Source organism: Anthonomus grandis, chromosome 4 (genome assembly GCF_022605725.1).
Source record: "Anthonomus grandis grandis chromosome 4, icAntGran1.3, whole genome shotgun sequence".
Classification (NCBI taxonomy): domain Eukaryota; kingdom Metazoa; phylum Arthropoda; class Insecta; order Coleoptera; family Curculionidae; genus Anthonomus; species Anthonomus grandis.
This window is the reverse complement of record NC_065549.1, coordinates 16,716,025-16,736,792: the sequence shown is the minus strand read 5'-3', so window position 1 is coordinate 16,736,792 and position 20,768 is coordinate 16,716,025. Positions and strand designations below refer to the sequence as shown.

The 20,768-nt window shown below is 31.7% G+C and overlaps 1 protein-coding gene across 2 annotated transcripts in view; it reads right to left on the bottom strand.

Moving 5' to 3' along the window:
* The window catches only part of LOC126734915 (uncharacterized), a 401,529-nt gene that overhangs the window by 317,478 nt on the left and 63,283 nt on the right, over positions 1 to 20,768 (bottom strand). The window lies entirely within an intron of this gene.

The following is a 20,768-nucleotide window of genomic DNA, read 5'->3' as shown; positions in this document are numbered from 1 at the left end:
AGTTAATTTAGTTGATCTTAGATAATAGATAATGATAATATGATTTTTATTTCATTAAATTGCCTGAACGTCCTTAAATTATATCATATCAACAAATCGTGAATCCTACTATACAGACGTGCCCATGCGTTTCTACAATTTAATTTAGAATAGGTAGGCAGTAAATAGTCGTTATTTGGCACCCCTCTTGAAATGAGTGTGTTATTTGTTGGCAGGTGTTGGCTAGGGGTTTCATAATGTTCTAGGGTGTTTTGATTTTAATAGCAAGATGCAAAATAGGGCTTAAGATTATTTTGAGCCCGGTTTTGTATTTCCCTAGTCTTGGATGCTAATAAGGGCTACTTTAATCATAAGATTGTTTAATGTGTTACGACTATGTATTGTTTGTTTTAATTAAGTATTATGTCCTTTAGAGACAGCTAGTTGAAGAGAGATGAGATGAGCAGATTTAAAGAAGCTTTGTTCATTAAGTAACACAAAGGAATTTTCAATAAATACTTTTGTTTGGAAATTTCATTAATATGAGACTGCTGTGAAAATATTTCGCTGATCCGCGGAAACCGGTAAATAAAACAACCCGGGTCGTTACTAAGTGTTTATTCATCGAACTTCTACTTAATACTGCTTTAACTTTCTTTCTCAAAACTAAAACTACAAAAATTAAACGTTGACAAAAATGCTTACTGCTATTACTAAGAATATTATTTTAAAACAAGCCGCACTGATAAGTCCACACAATGAAGTCTTTGTGAGTCTTTACGGATTTTATGGCGCGAAAAGAGTTAATTTTTAACAACTGCTTTTACTTACTCGTTGATAATCTTAATGATAGACAAAAAAAAACTTCATTAAAGTCTAAAATAAAACATCAGAAATGTATTAAATATATTTAAGGAATATTTTTATTTTGCATTTTTATTTCCACATCTTCTAAAGAATTTTGCTATTTAAAGATTTGTCAGCATTTATTTTATACACATTTTTAAAAAAAAGTTTGTTTGTTGTTCCTTTACATTATTGTCAAAAAATTATGGCAATTAATTATTTTTCTAAGTAGTGTCTAGACTAATTTAAGAAAAATCAAAAAAAAATTATTTTTCAAATTTTCAAAACAATTTCAAAGGACTAAAAGAAAAGACGAAAGTCTTGACAATGAAATCAAAAACTTAAAGAAATTTATAAAAAAAAAGGAAAAGCTACGAAATCTGCCTACAAAAAGAATGATGCTTAAGAGCTTAGGAAAATAATAAATGCAAAAAAGGTTGAAATGGTCATTTCAATGGCATAAAGGAATAAATAAATAACGTTATTTCAGCTAGGAAAAATACAGGAATTATATGTAATAATAATAATAATAATCTTGAAAAAACTAATAGTTATTTTGACTCTATAAAAAAATAAATAAATATGCATGAAACAAAAATAATTTTCTTAACAAAATTTATTTTCGTAAAGAAAATAAAGAAAGGCTTAAACAATTATTTCAGCTTCCCAAAAGAATAAAGAAATAATTTTGAGAAACATAATTTAATTTAATAGAGTTCATCAGTTGTCCACTGTAATTACCTATCGAAAAAGTCGAAATAAAAGAAACCACGTATTCAGCGTAAGAAAGCTTAGCTAAGATATCTTTGTTACGCTGGTTTATTTCATTTCGACTTTCTTGATAATTTAAACTGCGTGAAAAAACAAGAATGATTTACCACCAATAATGTTAAATATAATAAAAAAAATCTTAGGAACACGACATTCCCTAGAATTATATTTTTGGTCTGGTAAAATTTTTTAATTAAAAATAGTTTTCGAATCATAAATCAAATACTTCCGAAAGAGAAGAGAAAGAGAGCACATAAATTATTGCAATCTGATGAGTGTAAGAAGAACCATAATTCAGTTTAGTTTTGCTATTGATTTTTCTTACGAAGTAAAGTTTCTCTAATTTTTCAAGGTAACAACTACACATTCAGCATAGTATAACAGAAAAGCAATGTTCCTGAAAAATTAGAAATAACGTTAACTGTGTGGAATAAAAAAGGAATGACTTCAATGAACTGGCCAGACTGAATAATTATGTTGGCTATCGAAAGAATTTAAAAAAGAGAGAGTAACTACTTTAATACTCTTTAAGAATGACAAATAGTATTTCATCATTATAGGTGAGATAATATTTATGAGCCAAATAATATTTTAATAATCGTATATAAATTGTTTTATTGTATTTTATAGCAGAAGTCGGATCCAACGCCATAAATTTGGAGTTGGTTTTATCGTATGAGAGGAACATGGAGGATGTATTGTCCAGTTTAAACGTGTTAATAAGCGAATTTGGAAAAAAAATTACATAATTAAAAAAACATTCTATGATGAATTGGAAAGAACTTTATACTGCAACGGTAATGGAATCCGACTTGTAGACATGTTTTCTAATCAATGTTGGATATCCAACGACGGAGTAACAAATAACCAAATTAAATTAACCATGTCTTAATTAATGCAAGATACGAATATACATACAAATATATAATATATATTTTTGGTCCTATGTTAACAATCTGCGTAAGGATAAAGGAATACCAAAATCTACGGAATACAAGGGGATGACTATGAAGACTCCCGAGGAAGTATCTGAGGCTTTTGCTGACCATTTTGAATCCTGCTATTCGGATTTTTCTAACAAGTTACTACATCTCTTCCAGAAAATCTGGTGTCTGTTCTTTCACATCATATTTTTACCAATGAAGAAATACTGGACAAACTCAACTTATCGGATGCCAATAAAGGATCAGGACCTGATGGAATCTCCACCGGCATAATCAGTGTTTATCAAAAACTGTTCATCTGTGTCGGTTGAGCCTCTTCGGTTAATTTTTCAGAGGTCATTTGATACATCTTTATTTCCCACGTATTAAAAGCTGTCAGTTCTATTCCCTATTTTTAAAAATGAACGCAAAACTGAGATTGAAAAATTATAGGGGCGTTTCTTTGCTTTCAGTTTTCTCCAAAATATTTAAATCAATTTTAACTGATGAAATATTTAACACCTGCAAATCCTATATTTCTCCGAAACAACATGGCTTTTACAAAAGTAGATCAACGGCGACAAACCTAGCGGATTTTCAGGATTTTTTAAGTGAAAATATCAAAAAAGGCTAATATATTCATGTTGTTTACACCGATTTACAAAAAGCATTCGACAGTGTATGCCATGATCTGTTGATAAAGAAACTTGAAGCATTGGGAGTACATGGATCATATCTGAGGTGGATCGATTCATATTTAAATAGTTGTACTCAACAAGTCAAGCTAAGGGGAGCAACTTCAAGGGAAATTCGAAAGATTTCTGGAGTGCCTCAGGGATCTTGAGCCAATTTTGTTCCTTTTATATATAAATGAAGCTGTATCTGTTTTTAAACACTGTGAATGTCTGTTATATGCTGACGATCTAAAATTTTTTCGAACTGTTGACTATGATGAAGACTGTTCCTTAGTGCAACTAGATTTAAATAATTTTAATCAATGGTGCGTAGAAAATTTTTTGAACCTTAATGTTAAAAAATGTGAAGCTATGTCCTTTCACCGGAAAAAAGTTCCTTATAGTTTTACATATACATTAGACGGATATTTGCTGAAAAGTGTAGACACTTTTAATGATTTAGGCGTTATTTTTGACCATCAATTGACTTTTAATGCTCATGTTGATAACATCACGATGAAGGGTTTTAGAATGCTAGGTTTTATTAGGAGACATTGTGATCAAATCAGTGATAATAGAACTATAAAATGTTTATACAATAATTTAGTTCGTAGTGTTTTAGAATACAACTGTATTGTCTGGTCACCATTTTATACCATACATATTAATCGTATAGAAAGAGTTCAAAATAAGTTTTGCAAATTTTTACTTTATAAACATAGGTTCCCTTACGAAACTATTTTCGTTTTTCTATAAAACTATTTTTCGTTTAAAATACTTAACGCTAAAATCGATAGTTCTTATCTATTAAATAGGAAATTATTAAAAGTCCCAAATAGGGTTACACGTCAAAGGATCCTTTTCTATGAACGATCTCACCGTACCAATTATGGATTTAAAGGGGTAACAGACCAACTAATAAAATTGTATAATACGCACTATAGTTCATATGATCTATTTACGGGAGAGTCTTGTAGTAGTTTTAAAAATAAGGTTATTAGAGGAACAGGGAGATAAGTTAGATAGTATATGTAGCTACTTTATTTTCTTGCTTTTTTGTTTGATTTACGTATGTTGATTTATAAGCTTTTTGCATATTATTTGTGTTTTTTTAACATTTACATGTTAGTACCTGTTAAGGTGTTTGTAATGGGATATATAAATAATTAAATTATTTGTATAGCTGCCGTAGTATTATTTGTACGGCTATAATAATAGTCGCTAGCTCTTCCAGAACCAAATCCAGAACTTCACTAAGGGCCGACCCCGGTAGCACCGTGGGCAAAGCGTTCACGATGCAATCGTGTGGTCTCGGGTTCGAATCCCGGCATGGGCATGGTTATTTGTATTCGTCTTATAAAAACAAAACATTGTGGTTCGGAACCTACGTTAAACTGTAGGTCCATAAACAACAATATTGGGCGGCCGTCGAAATACGACGCGAGTCCATTGTATTTGAGGAAGAAGAAAAAGAAGAACTTCACTAAGGGAGGGAGGGCACTTGCTGGTTAGTATAAATGCATTTAATGTTGATAAGAATTAAAGTCGTTTGTAAGTATACATATTTCAAGTTGTTTATATAATTATTGCTATCTTAATTATATATATTTTTTTTCTAAATTCGCTCATTAACATCTTTAAACTCCACAATGGATCCTCCATATTCCTCTCGTATGATAAAACCAATTCCAAATTTATGGCGTTGGATCCAACTTCTGCTATAAAATACAATAAAACAATTTATGTACGATTATTGAAATAATATTCGGCTTATAATTAATATCTCACCTATAATGATAAAGTACTATTTGTCATTATATAAATATATTTGTATAATCGACGTAAAAAGCCTCGGAGATATGGATGCAGAGAGTGGCTATTTTTTGGTTAGAGCTAAAGTACGAGCAAAAATGTATCAAAACAGTCCAGCTCCCTACATGGAATACTGAAACATTCAAAGATAATAGCAAAAATAATAACGAATTAAACGAGAATACTAGAGGAGTCTAACAGCACATCTTGAGTCAACATCCAGATAGATATTAAGAAAACATAAAGAAACATTAATAGGTCAGTAATTGCAATTACGCAAACGATAATGGAAAAGAAAAGGGTTAAAAGGAGGAACTCTTGGTTCGACTGCAAAACCCAAAGGGACGAACAGCACGAAAAACATTTAGAGTAAAAAAAAACGAGTACACAATCAAAAAATGTTAAAAGACCTGGAACTAAGTCGAACAAATAAGCAAATTAGAAAATTTTTTCACAAAGCTAGAAGCATTAAAGGAGGCTTTAGACTAAGAACTGACATGTTTCTTAAGTTAACGGAATAATGGTAACAAATAGCGAGGTGATGGAGGTATGGAAAAATTTTTCGAACAATTACTTATCGCACAGTCGCACCAAGAGAGGGATAAGGTTACCTATTATACCGCAGATCCACTGGTCGAAGAGCCAACTTTTGAGAAGGTAACAGAGACAATTATCTGAAATACGGAGGAAAGCTTTTCTCAAACATTCCATACCCTCGTACGCCAGATTTGGGAGGAAGAGAAAATACCAAGTGGTTGGAAAGGCAGCGTCATCGTGCCTCTATACAAAAAAGTTGACAAATTGCAATGGTCCAACTATCGTGGAATATTGCTAATAGATACTGGATATAAAGGTTTGGTACCTATTGCTACTCGAAAGACTTCCTACGTAGAGCATCAGCTAGATGATTGCCAATGTGGGTTTAGAAAAAAACGATCAACCTCAGATTAGATCTTCATAATCCATTAATTATGAAACCATAAAGTTCTACATCAACTCTTTATCGATTTTAGACTAGCTTATGACAACATCCTAAGGAGGAAGCTATGGAATGCTATGGTAGAAATAGGAATCCTGAATAAACTTGTCACGTTAACAAAGATCAGCATGCACTCATGGAAGGCTCCATAAGTGCAGTACGGATCGTAGGGAAGCTCTCAACCTTTTTTACTCTAAACAATGACCTAATACAGGGAGGTGCCATTTCTCCACACGATTTAATGCCACCTTTTTATAAAAGCATTAGAGAGGGTAGTAAGGGAGGCAAAAACGGAGACTATTTTATTCAGAAATCGAGGCTCTTATCTTGTATTGACTTTTGCGGATGACATAGACAACGTTAGAAACAAAACTGTGAATGTTAAAGAAGAAGTTCTAAAAATTGAATCTATAACGGATAACATAGTCCTAAAAATAAATGGAGTAAAACCAATTATATGTCATACAGCGTAGAGATTGGATAGGATAAAATGTGACGATAGACCAATACAAGAGTCTTCGAAATAGTTCATGAATTAAAACATCTGGATTGCACTATCCCGTTAGAAACAAGGAAATTAACATCAGAATAGAAAGTCTCAATCGCTGCTGTTTTGCATTAGAGAAAATAATAAAATTCAAAAATATATGTTGGACAATTAAAATAAAAATAAAAATATATCAGTTCATTGTTAAAAAAAATTCTACTGGTATATAAGGACCTACACGGAATAAAGCCACACAACAGTACGGTAGTTAAAAAAACAGGGAAATATAAGAACAATATGACCACCCAGACATTCAAAAAACAATAAAAGTCGAAAGACTGAGATGGGTCGGCCATATCAAAAAACAGGAAGATGTAAAAGGGGTCGAAGATCATTAGGAAGACCACGACTACGGTGGAGGGACAGCATAGCATTAAATCTTAGAACTCTTTTGTTAGAATTGTTGAATTAGTCAACGTCTACCCTGGGTTATAAGAGCTACGGAGATAGTAAATGAATTATAAGTTATTTCAATCTCCTAAAACAAAATTAAGCAATTTGCCTGGAACAAAAAGCTGATAAAAGAATAATTAATCCGGTAGTTAAGAAAAATCAAGAACTAACGTAATTTTAACTAGAATTATTGAAAAAAAAAAGAATAATTTAAATATTAGAAGAAGCCACAGGAAAAATAAGAAATATGTCCGAAGAAAATAGAATGTTTTTGATAAAATAAACAGCAAAGTAACATTTTTAGTTATTATAATTATATATTATGTATTTCAAATGCCTAAAAGGAAATAAAATAGTAAATGACTGCCAGACTACAAAGAAATAATATTATTAATATAAAATGCATAATTAAAAGAAAATACTTTAACTACTTAAAGGAAATAAAAAATGACTAAAAAGACTACGAAAAAAAAATTTTTAGTTGCTTACAATTTTTTTTTCCATAAATCGTTATAGTAATTTTCCGGAAAAATAAGAACACTATCAACTACTCAGAATAAATAAAGAATTAATTTAAGAAATATTGTAATTTTCCAAAGAAACCAGGAATAATATTAAAAAAAATATAGTTTTACTACTTTTTAATTGTGACCTAAAAAAATAAGTACTTATAAAGGATTTTTTAAGGTTAAAGAATGGCTTTCGGGGGAAAATGCTGACAAGAACAGAATGGCTAACAAAACAAATCAAGGAGCCAAATGGTTTTCAGGCCTGGTACACAGTGAAGCGGAAGTGTACAGAATTGAAACAAATATAGGGAATTCCTTTCCTCTAGGGAAACACACCACAGTTTTCCAAGCGAAAATGTTTGCTATACTTGAAATAACAAACAAAACGGGAAGCATTGGAAGGTAACAAGGGGATTTGTATCTGCTCTGATAGGCAAGCTGCCTACAAAGTAATCCAAAAATCCAAAGCCAGCCCAGCACGAGTCTAGGAGTGCAGAGACGCATTGGAAAGACTGGCAGCATACAAGAATATGAGACTAAAAGGAACTTTAGACCTTCTTGCCAAGCTACCTACTATTGATACTACAAGACTTGAATTGCGCTCCATATTTGACAGTCATAATGTTACACGATTATTATGTGATAGATCTAAAGTTGACAGATGGGAATAGGCAAATATGATGCATTACATGGTAGAACAACATGTCCTGATCAAAAATTGTTATCAAAATGGTAAAAGTTTATTTGTCACTATTTATAAAGTGCGCCCAATATTCGCTTAAAATAATGTCTCAATTCATCTACAAAATTCGAAAGTACTTTCAAAGTTTGATTAGTGATGTTAAGTACAAGATACGAACTCGTATCATGCATTTGTTATTGTTCTGCCAGCAGACGAAAATACAAGTGGTAGATAGAACAAGATACAAAGTGGATCCTTAAGTAACTTGCTAATTTTGCAAATAAAATCACTTTCACTGATGAGGCCCATTTTCACCTCGATGGCTTCGTTAATAGGCTTCGTTAAAACTGTCGTATTTGGGGCTTAGAAAATCCACAAATGGTTCATCAGAAAGCAATGCATCCACAACGTGTCACTGTACTCTGTGCATTATGGTCTGGAGGAATAATTGGACCGTTTTTCTTCGAAAACGCAAAAAGCATCAAAAGCCTAAATTAGGGAATATATTAATGAAATACCACAACATATATACAATAACTAATAAATATTAATGTAAATTTCGTGAAAATGGTGCGCATATATCAGCAAAGCCAAAGCGGCCATTTACAAAAAAAAGTTGTTTATATAATTTTAAATATATATTTCCTACATTATTACTCATTTTTATATTTTGTTACAAAAAACCATGTTTTATTGAACAGTAAAATCTTGCGCTCTTATTGAAACACCCTACAGTATTACTTGAAAGAAAAACTAAGGGAATTGAGAATCAACTTCAATATTAGTGAAATGTGAATAATTATTGTTTTTCCCAAAGGACTAATGAAATAATTTGAAAAAAACCTAATTTCGACTTCAATACTAGTAATATTACTTATGATAATAGTAATCAGCAGTATTAAAGAAGGATCAAATTTTCACAGGATTAAAAAACATAGAATTTGCATAAAAGAAACTCGAATAGAGAAAATCTTAGTATTAAAAAAATCATGGTTCAGGACAGTATCAAGACAAAAAGTATAATTGGTCTTTTAAAAATTTTAATTAGTTTTGTTGTGTAGCATTCTTCCCTTTTTTATTTGATGGGTTGAATGTGATATACTGTCCTACTTTTTGAATTTCTTATTGTTATGTCAGCATTCGTTTTTTCTACAGGCTGTAATATTGTCACGCCGTCTAGTCGACTTGGTCCGGCGGACCTCCAACTCCTCTCAGATAAAGTAGTTCCTGCGCAGCTGCGTTGATTAAAGGGCCAGTAGGCCTTTCTGGCTTCTTGATTATGCGCGGCGCACGGGGATGGGGGACAGATAGCTCGAGGAAAACCACTTAGTCTGTTTGACAAATGTATTGTGTCGCCTTAGGCTGTACAAAGGGCCTTACCACAAAAGACCAAGGGTAGTACAGGGTGTAACTTTGACCATTGGTTTTCAGCTGAGGGGCGTTATCAACAATAAAAATACCTAAATTAAGAAATAGTTTTAAATCCAACCCTTTGGATAACTATGCCCCGGGATTCCCCGGAACCTAGCTATCTGAGCCAACTCTTCCCTCAGGTAAGGAGACCCACTGTAAGTCAAAAAATAATACACCATACTTAATGTAATATAAATTTTAAGTCATTGTAGATATTTATTAAAATTGATACGCAGTTTCAGATTATATCTATGATATTCAGATCTATTTTCCTATACATGTATATACAGTGAGGACGCGCAAGTGTGAACAAATTTATTTAAAATTCAGGAGTGTTTGATTTTTTTGATGATGAATTCATGTATATAGGGTAAACCAAAAATAAGCAACGACGATCAACTTAAATTTTTTAAATGGAAACATCTATTTTTTATACCATTTTTGAATTCTGCATAGAATTTTAAGTATATTTTGTATACCATGTCACAGATTTACAGAATACTCTAATATTCTGTAAATCTGTGACCATTTCTTATATCTAATACTAACATTATTAATAAATTTACAATTGTTTAGGTCATTTGAGCATATTCAAACATGTTTTTTTATATTTTTTTAACAAGTATATTTGATTGTACACCTTGTCACCATTTAATCGCATGGAAACAGTATATATTACTTTACTTAAATGTCAGTATGTGCCAAGTGCAGTTGCAAAGTTTAAAAGTATGGCACGTTTAACTGAAAAACAAAGAATTGAAATTTTGATGATGGTAGAATATGGTGACAAGACTCAGACCAAAGTTGCGATCTGTTTACCAATAAAAACCCGAAGAGGCCTAATACACGTTCAGTAGTAAGCAAAATTAAAAAAAAAAGGTTAAAGATTTTGGTTATGTTAGAGACTATAATGAATATGACCTGGATCGTCCACGCTTTCAGAAAACAGACAATTATATATTTTGCTCGAATTACAAGAAAATCCATATAAATCAACTCGACAAGTTGCTGCAGATCAGTCGGTTAGTAAATCATGTGTTCTAAAATATTTGCATAGGAATAAATGGCATCCATATAAAATTTATTTAATTCAGGAGCTTATTAAAAATGATCACATCCGTAATGTAATGCAAACCTACAATTTTTAAGTAAGATTGTTTTTGCCGACGAGGCTAGTTTTTTTTTAAATGGTTCTGTTAATAGGAAACCTTTTCGTTGGGCACCAGAAAAACCACACTGGAGTATGGAAAGTCGCAAAGAATTTTCCAAGAAGTAAAACGTATGGGCAAGAATTGTGGCTCCCTATTTTATTGAGGGGCACTTACCTCTGAAAAATATTTAGAGCTGCTTCAAAATCCTATAGTACCTAGTTTAATTGCACTTTATCTAAATGGTAAAAACCCATTTATACCGGCAGATTCGATATAGTTTTAATAGGATGGCGCCCCTGGCCCACTATTCGCGAACAGTACGAGATTACCTTACCAATATTTTCCCAAATAGATGAATTGGAAAGGGGAGTTTTATTAAATAGCCAGCAAGGTCGCCAGATTTAACCTCATTGGATTTTTATCTATGGGGTTATCTAAAATCTATAGTTTATTTTGATAAACCTGAAAGTTTAGAAGAATTAAAAATAGAATTAGAGCCGAAATACAACAAATCCGGCCTCAAACAATAAGTAAAGAATTACAAGAATTTGAATATCGATTTGGTTACTGTCAGGAAGTTAATGATCAACAATTTGAACATTTATTTTAATTTTTTTGTTTTGTTTTTTTTATAAACTGTTCCAAAAGTTCATGGTAATTTATCGAAAATTTAATCGTAAATTTCTTAATAAATATTAAGGTTAGGTATACGATATAGTATACAAAATATACTAAAATTTTATACAGAATTAAAAAATAAAATAAAAAAATGAGTATTTCTATTTAAAAAAATTAAGTTGATAATCGTAGCTTATTTTTAGTCTACCCTGTACACATGAATTCATCATCAAAAAAATCGCCTGAATTTTAAATGAACAAATTCAATCCAACTTGTATATATATAGCCATCATATGGCGTTCATGCAAGCTTTGAACTAAATAATAAAAAAAATGTTACGCCACTTCTTTGTTAACAAAACATGAAGTAATTCCGAAATATAAATAGAGAACCAAGAATATTGGAATTTATGAGTATATATGAAGATATATTTGAATTGTGAGAAATGAAATTATTAAGTTTTATTTCAATATTAATTTATCTTACGATGCTCGATCAATCTAGAACATACTTTTAACGTTTAAAAACACCAATATCATCTATTTTAGCACAAAATTTCTCTAATTTCTTAAAATAGCAACTACACATTAAGTAAAGCATAAGTAGCAGAAAAACAATTTAGTAGTGCTTAGCAAGGCTTTCCGATAGGACATATAATTTAGCATTGTCTTTCCGCGCCGATTACTTCGGAGTTTCTTGTCCTACTCGGCGTAGGCTTAAAGTTTAAGACTTTCCAAGCCCGACTTTCCCTTTTGTGACAATTAAGATTTCGTGCCGCCTCCATTATTGTAATGGAAAGAGCGCCACCGTTTCAATGATTATTCTGTAAGCGTAGATATTGATTATGGTAAGGTGTAATTTACATAATGTTTACTATCAAACGAGCTCTTTAGAATAAAGCTTAGAAGCAACTTTGACTAAGCGCGGAATATAAATTGAAGATTAGTATGAAATTAGATATCTTTTTTTATAATATTTATATCCCAGATCTAGAGCCAAGGCACATTTGTTAAGATTTAAGCAGTTTTAACTGTAACTGCTCATCTTTAGAATTCTATACAGTGCATCCCAAAAGTTATGTCTTAATTCATTTAAAATTCAGGGGTGTGTTCGAAAAAAAAACGCTCGGATCCGTCGACTTTTATTTCAAATTGCGCATTTTGGTACGTGAAGTATGTATATACAGGGTTGCTCAAAAATAAATTACGACCATCAACTTAATTTTTTCAAATGAAAGCACTTTTTTTATTTCATTTTTGAATTTCGCGTGGAATTCTACGCATGTTTCATGCATCATGTCCTATACGTAAAGTCAACAGTTATCGAACAAAAGACGACCAAACAGTATTATTGAAGTTCACCTTATGAGTCACCTTATCTCTGAGAATTTTTAAACAGAGCAAAATTCCAGTCATTCGTGTTTTTTTTTATTGTTGGTTGGTGACCGTGTATTTTCATAGAAACTGTATGACAGTTGTACGCCAAACAGATATTGTCAAGTGTACGAGCAAAGTTGCGGTTTTCGTAATGGTAAAGTTAACGGAACGAGAGAAAATAGAAATTCTGTAAAGCAAAATAATAGATGGTAATCATAGAAATTCTGTGCACGGTTGGGTTTGGTGATAGAACACGTACTCATCGAGAAGCTGCTCAATTATTCAATGAAATCCATCCTGATCGTCCTCCGATATGTCAAAAGGTGGTGAGAATAGAGGCTAAATTTAGAAAATTCGGTCATGTTAGAGATTTGCCGAAATCTGGTCGTCCTGCTCGAGACGAAAATGAACAACTTGACGTTTTGCTTTCTTTGAAAGAAAATCCATGCACTCCTCTGTCGCAGATTGGGGCAACATTACACATGGCGAAATTTATAGTTCACCGAATAGTTAAAAAGCACAAATATCACCCCTACAAAGTTATTCCTGTGCAAGAGTGATTTGATGACGATTTCGATAGGCGAAATAAGTTTTGTAAACGCTTACAAAACATGTGCAATCTAAGTAATAATTTAGTGACAAATAATATTTTTTTCCGATGAAGCCACGTTCTGTTTGAACAGACAAAATTGTCCATATTGGGCAACAGAAAATCCGCATTGGATGATGGAGGTAAACACTCAGTACCCTCAACAACTAAATGTGTGGTGTGGAATAGTGCGCGGAAGAGTAATAGGTCCATTTTTGTTTGAACAGACTTTAACAGGACAAGTGTATCTCGATTTTCTCCAATTTGATTTAGTTCCAGCATTACTAACTTTATTTCCAAATCCATTGAACCCAGACTATCCTGACGAAGAACTAATTTTCCAACAAGATGGCGCTCCTCCGCACTATGCTGCCACTGTGTGTACATTTTTGGATAAACCCTTTCCCAATCGGTGGATGGGAAGGAGAGGACCCATCGAATGGCCTGCTAGGTCGTCTAACCTAACACCAATGGATTTTTTTTGTGGAGATACCTCAAGACGAAGGTATTTGTTAATAGGCCAAATAATCTAGACGACTTGAAAGAGAGAGTTCGCAGAGAAGTGCGCGCCATAACTCCGGAAATTATTGAAAATGTGCAACGAGACTTATTAATTGCCTTGGATATTGTCAAGCCGTGAATGGCAACCATTTTGAACATTTAACTTAATTTTTGTTCTTTTTTATTTATACATGAATCGTCTTTTTTTCAATAACTGTTGACTTTAGGTATAGGAAATGATGCATGAAACACACGTAGATTTCCACGCGAAATTCAAAGATGAAATGAAAAAAGGTGTTTTCATTTGAAAAAAATGAAGTTGATGGTCGTAATTTATTTTTGAGCAATCCTGTATATACAAGCTTCACGTACAAAAATGCGCAACTTGAAATAAAAATCGACGGGTCCGAGCATTTTTTTTTCGAACACACCTCTGAATTTTAAATGAATTTAGACATAACTTTTGGGATGCACTGTATTTATTAAAATTACAAGGCACAGGGACCAGATTAAGTAATATCAGATAAACGAATTAAAAGTTAGAATTTTTTTAAATTTAATTTAGAAATATCAAGCTAAAACTTTATAAAGCTGTAATTGATTCAGACTTTTTTGATAGATGTGACTTTAAAGTTTGGTGATGATAATAAATGACTAAAATCAAATAAAATTAAAATGTATCTCTCTGGAAAAATGTCAGTAGATAATTTTTTAATGAACTTATTTTAATTCTTAAACATAAATTTTTCTTTGTATTTTGTTAGGATTTAACGATATTAATATTATTCACCACATATCAAAATAGTCTAGTGAACAAAGGTATTAAAACACAATGAAATGAAAATTCGGAAATTTATTTGAAAATATTGAAATCAAAGACACCAGATTTTTAAAACATTGCTGAGAAATAATTTGTCAAAAATACAAGAGTTCATCGTAGTATACCCAGAGGTATGATAATTTAAAGATCTAAAATATCGAATAATAAAAAAGATGCCACTTTATGTATTCAGCGCATACTCAAAAACAAAAATTGCTGCCTAGCGCTTTCGGCCGTGGGCCATCATTAGGACGTTCGTTGCTTTGCCAATTTTCCAATTTATTCCGTATACCGATGGTTTGATATTATTTGGAATCTATAGTAATTTCTTACATTTCTCAGACTTTTTAAGTAATCGTTTTCTTCTTGGCATTTAAAGTCTTGTAACACTGAAAGGCTAGAGTTAGCAAACAAAAACTTTGTTTGAGTTCAACATGTGTACAGGGGCAAGGGAAGAGTTTTGTTTACAAACATATTCACCGACTCTCTGTTGTCAAGTTATACATTTACGAAAGGAAATTTTCAGCTTTATATCAACGCATATATTAATATTTATTTAATTTATTGCTGTTAGATTTTTGATTCAAAATAAAATGTAGAAATAAATATATCTTATTCTAAGCAAAAAATAACATCTTCATAGCGAAAAGAAATTATTAACATTCTTATGTATAAAACCGCTAATAAATAATTGGATTGGCAACACCGCAAGTAAAAACTGATGTCATCTTGCGAAATGTCATCTTATCAAACGGCTTTTGTTTACATTCGGAATTCGGAAAGTTCTGCGTTTTTTCTTTAGTTTTTGGTTGAAAAAGGAAAAACGTCGCATTTAAGTGTTTTCGTAAACTGTTGGTAAAAACTTGTGCCGTTTGTGCCACACTATGGGAAAAAAGGCGATTTAAGCCGATCTTTTCACAAGTAAATACCGATACTATCATAACATCATATCAAGGGACAACCGTCATCATAAACATAGAATAATAAAACTTTTTATTATTCTACGTCTATTATGAAATCTACATATCGATGGTGTGTTTCCATATGTAGCTATCTACAAAATGTTTTATATTTATGAAACACAAAATAAAGTTTAATTGGCTGTATCAAATCAAATCTATAAAAAAACACATTTTAATAAAACTCATCTTTTTATTTATATATTTTTTATTTGAATAAAATAAAAAAAAAATTATAATGACCCAGATTTTCGAAAAACATAAATAATAACTAATTTAAACAGGAAAAATGCAGATAGCCATATTTGGCACATAATACTTTCTCAAAGTTGTAGTGATGCGAAAAGCTATAAACTTAAAGAACTAATTCTAAACATAATAATGAAAGATAAAAATAATTATTAATAACATTATTGTACGAAAAACTCTTCGCCCTCGGGGTCATTTACATCTGGAACCACCGTTTCATCCTCATCAATGGATTCGTCACTACTTAGCAAACTTGTAAAAAAGAGCCGGCAGTCATCTGGGACACTTCCAGAATTGCAAATTTCTTTTAAATGTTTCAGCTTTAATGCTGAAATTTTCCTCTTTTCCTCGTGTAAGTGTTTGAGACATTTTTCCATGGCAGTAACTGTCACTCATATTCCTCTGTGTGGAAGAATCATTATACTGCGAAAATCTTCATCAAAATCTGTTCTAATTTTCATTGTAAAAAGGAATGCTTTTCATACTTAATCCACTTAATATGATGCCAATTAACCACATTCCCATCTTGATCCTTGTTTCAGTTGATCATAATTAGCTTTGCCAGGGTTTTTCAGTCAACAAAAGCTATGTCTTTTTTTTGAAAAACTTCGTACTTAGGGTCATTTTTTTTTGCATTCCGAGCAATGGTTACCCATTCATGCGGCAAATAAACTGAGACATTTTTGGATGCAATTTCAATTCTTGCGTGCATTGAATCGCATTCCATTTGGCTGTGTCCTGAAACCAGGCACTTTTGGTCAATGACCTCTATCGGTAAAACTTGTACGGCATAAACAAACATAGCAGCAACAAATTGATTTTTATTTTGGCCTCCACATGTGTCACTAAAGAGCCTTACATTTTGAATGAATGTGGAAAGACTTTTGAGGTGGTGGAATAAACAAGATGCTATTTCTCCTACTTCAGATCACATGTAGCATTTTCCAGCCAACAGTTAAAAATAGTGAAATTGTATGTGGCTAACTTCGTCTTGTAAAAAAGAATTTGGTTAGTGGGATCTGTTGGCACATACAATACATGTTGCAAATCAAAGTTGGCGGAATGTATTTCTTTAGGATTTTCCTTTGCTGCATCCTTATCCAAATTTTTTTCCTGTCTGGCTCTTTCTTTATTTTTAATGTGATCTTCATAGTTTTGCAACAAATTTACTTTGATTTTCGTATTAGCAGATTAATACGCTGTACATGTTGGACATTGATCCTCTCGAGGCTTATGGAATGATAGATTAAAATGAGAATTTAAAATATGGCGATAGAATGACTCCTTTAAATATATTTTCACAGTTCCAAAAGTAGCTATGTGATTTTAAACATATTTGGACCTCATAAAATAATTTTTAAGAGTAGATAGACACTTTTCAAATTGCCAATCTTGGCGCCAAATTTAAATTTATCGATATAGGCCCTTTTGGAACTATTAGAAATCCTTATTTTGAACGAGGCTATGTAAATAAGCGAGTTTATGATGTTTATAAAAGAGTTTATAAACAGTAATATTGTTTAGAATTTAAAGCATAATCTATTAGTATGTAATATATATAATCTATAAGTATTGTTTTGTGCCTGTCAAAATAAGTGACTGATTTTTATGATATTATGAAGTGTTTTTTTGCCATTTCCATATAAGCATTTGGCATCATTGCATCTGATGTGTTGCAAGCAAACAGACTGCCCATAGTTTTTACTGATTTTTTAATATTTTTTTTTGGGTGGTAAGCACTTTTTCTCATTAAGCATTATTTACAGTTATTCTTTATATTTTCTAAAGGTATAGAGCCTTTTTTATATTTATAAGTTTTACTGTTATGGATTAGGCATTTGAAGACATTTAATGTTTTTTTTTGACTTGTTGAAATAATTTAGTGTGAGTTTACATACAAAACCTAATGAAACCTTAGATTTACTAAGTCATCCTTACTAATATAAAAATATTTTTCTTTAAATTATAGTTTCTATCATGGTGAGCTGGCTTTCCACGCTTTCAATGTATATCGCTATGACCGGAGAGCTACCATAAGTAATGCTGAACGTCTTAGACGCGTCTTAATAGCGGTTCATACATCAACAGCAAGCTGTGTTACTTCATCTCTGGGCAACATTAAACAGGTTTATGTATAAATACGAAAAGAAAAAAACATCAGATGCTCCTAGAATGTGTTTATATACCACCTAGTTCACTATTATATATTATATACATTATATATATATTTCCCAATCTAGAGATCTGCATTCTGGGTGACTTCAATACTCCTATAGTCATATGGACCATTGATGATCTCTGTTCAACTACTGATCCAATAGTCAACTACTAGCTGAAATTAAGAAGATCATACACATGTCTGAAACTTGTTCATTGTACAACTTGCTTCAGCTCAATAACATTTTAAATATAAACAATGTTATCCTGCATAATTCGAAAAGTGAGTTCTTCAAACCAGATGTTAGCGATTACTTATGACTTTAAAGAACAGACTGCCATCATAAATCAACATCTTGGATCTGTACTCTGGAAAAAACTTCTTATTCAACAAAACCATTAAGGAAATGCTAAATATTTTTACAATATTCTTTATAATATTTTATATATGTTTATACGAAAATAATAAATAAATAATATAATTAATAATAGATACATTTATATAAAAGATTGCCAGCCGAAAGTTCCCCAGATGGTTTTCACAGGATCTTAAATTATAAATTACTTAGAAAAAAGCTAATCACAACCAATAAAAGATACTAGACTTCTTGCTTACCAATATTTTTGCGCACACGATGTAAAATTTCATCGAGGCTTTGTTATGGGGACTATATTAAAGACATTAAGGCAGGATTGTATCAAAATCCCCTGAAATTCTGATCTCATACTAATTCTTCATAAAGTGTGTGGAAAGTTTCCATCTAATCAAGTTTTAATCTAATTTTTGTTCAACTTTTTGCTGATTATTTTCGCTCTGTGTATACCGGTCAAGCCATGAATATACCCTTTACAAGTAATTTCAATTCTCTGAAGCAGTTTTTCTATTTCAATCTTAGATGTTTACACAGAGTTAGGAGTCTTGACCCTCACAAAGGAATTGGTCCTGATAATACACATTCCTTTTTACTTAAAAATTTTTGCTTTATCCTTTCTATATCTTTATATCTTATATATAATCAGTCACTAAAAACATGTCATTTTCCAAATCTTCGGGGCATGAGTTATGTGGTTCTCATTCATATATGAGGCTTTTTTAAGAACTAAATTTAGCGGTAACTACGGTACAAAAATTAAGCAAAGATGCATTCCAACGCATCTATCTAATGTTAACGAAAGAAATAACTTTTTTTCATCGACATGCACTAATCCTTAACAACCAGACCAAAGTCTACTTGACTTTTATATAAATAATCTTAAAAATAATGCTCAAAATATTTTTAGTTTGAGGATTGTGACACAGGAATAATTAATGAGAATTATTTTATCGATAAAAAGCAAAGCATACGGATGCGACGACCTTAATATTACAATGATTCAATTTTGTCGTCCATTTATGATTTCTTTTTTACTTCATATAATAAATGAATGTATAACTAAATCATATTTTCCAGATATGTGGAAGCATGCTTACGTCACACTTTTGCCTAAAATATCGCAAGCTCAGGAATTGAAAGATCTGCGCTCAATAAGCATTCTTTCAACACTTTCTAAAGTATTAGAAAAAATTGTAGATTTACAGGTTCGTGTTTTTTTAAATGAAAATAAGATTTTGCCATTAAAACAATCAGGCTTTCGAAAAGGATATAGCTGTGCTGCAGTTATGGCTGACGTAACTGATGATATCTCTCAAGCGTGGGATGAGGATAAATTTAGTACTTATATTTTGACTATACAAAGGATTTTGACCTCATAAATCATGAAATTCTTTTGTCTATCTTGCAGTATATCAGGTTTTCAAATTGTGCAGTTAAGTTTTTTACTTCTCTGTTGAGTAATCGTCGACAGCAAACAGTTTTGAAAAGTTCCAAATCTAATACTATACCTCTATTTGTGGGTGTCCCTCAAGGAAGTATATTAGAACCACTTCTTTATACAATTTATACTTGTTGATTTAAAGCCTTTTTAAAATTATGTAATTACCATTTGTACGCCGACGATACTCAGCTTTATATTCACTTTAACGCTAATAATATAACATCTGCAAATCAAAATATTAATACCGATCTCCAACATCTGACTACAGTTTCCAAACAACATTATTTAAAAATAAACCCTACAAAATCGTAAGTTACATTATTTGGAGGACATAAAAGCCACAGACCTAGAATAAGCGAGGAACTCAAAATAAATGACACCCCTATTATAATAACTAATACTTCGAAATCCTTAGGTCTTATTATTGATTCTGATCTTCGATTTCATGAGCATATTTCATGAGGATATAAGTGATAAAGAAAGCATATAGTGCACTTAAACTTATCTATAATCAAAGAATAGTTTTAGGTCAAGACTTAAAAAAGCATCTTTGTGATTCTTTAGTGTTATCCAAATTCAACCATTGTGATATCGTGTATGGACCATGCTTAGATCAAGTCGACTCTCGTAGAATTCAAAAAGTGCAAAATGCATGCCTTCGTCTTATTTTTGGAATTCGTTACCGAAATCATATATCTTATAAACCTAAGGATATAGGATGGTTAAATATGTTCAATCGTCGAAAATTACATTTTGCTTCTCTTAGTTACATTTATCTTGAAACTCGTCGTCTGAAATATATTTCCAGCAAGATGGATGGATAGGGCAAAGGGGGCCTATAGAATGGCCTGCTAGATCTCCTGATATAACGCCTTAGACTTTTTTCTATGGGGTCATTTGAAATCTATTGTGTTTACTCCCCAACCTGAAAGTTTGGATGAACTTCATCAACGCATCATCGACAGCTGCCATGATATCCCACAACATGTTTTTGAAAATGTCCG